We start from the raw sequence: 714 nt of genomic DNA on the forward strand, positions 1-714 counted from the left end.
AATAAAGAAAGAATATTAAAAGCAGTAAGGGAAAAAGGTCAAGTAACATATAAAGGCAGACCTATCAGAATTACACCAGACTTTTCGCCAGAAACTATGAAAGCCAGAAGATCCTGGACAGATATCATACAGACCCTAAGAGAACACAAATGCCAGCCCAGGTTACTGTATCCTGCAAAACTCTCAATTAACATAGATGGAGAAACCAAGATATTCCATGACAAAACCAAATTTACACAATATCTGTCTACAAATCCAGCACTACAAAGGATAATAAATGGTAAAGCCCAACATAAGGAGGCAAGCTATACCCTAGAAGAAGCAAGAAACTAATCGTCTTGGCAACAAAACAAAGAGAAGAAAAGCACACAAACATAACCTCACATCCAAATATGAATATAACAGGGAGCAATAATCACTATTCCTTAATATCTCTCAACATCAATGGCCTCAACTCCCCAATAAAAAGACATAGATTAACAAACTGGATACGCAACGAGGACCCTGCATTCTGCTGCCTACAGGAAACACACCTCAGAGACAAAGACAGACACTACCTCAGAGTGAAAGGCTGGAAAACAACTTTCCAAGCAAATGGTCGGAAAAAGCAAGCTGGAGTAGCCATTCTAATATCAAATAAAATCAATTTTCAACTAAAAGTCATCAAAAAAGATAAGGAAGGACACTTCATATTCATCAAAGGAAAAATCCACC

This window comes from Rattus norvegicus, chromosome 9 (assembly GCF_021556685.1).
Source record: "Rattus norvegicus strain SHRSP/BbbUtx chromosome 9, alternate assembly SHRSP_T2T, whole genome shotgun sequence".
NCBI lineage: Eukaryota > Metazoa > Chordata > Mammalia > Rodentia > Muridae > Rattus > Rattus norvegicus.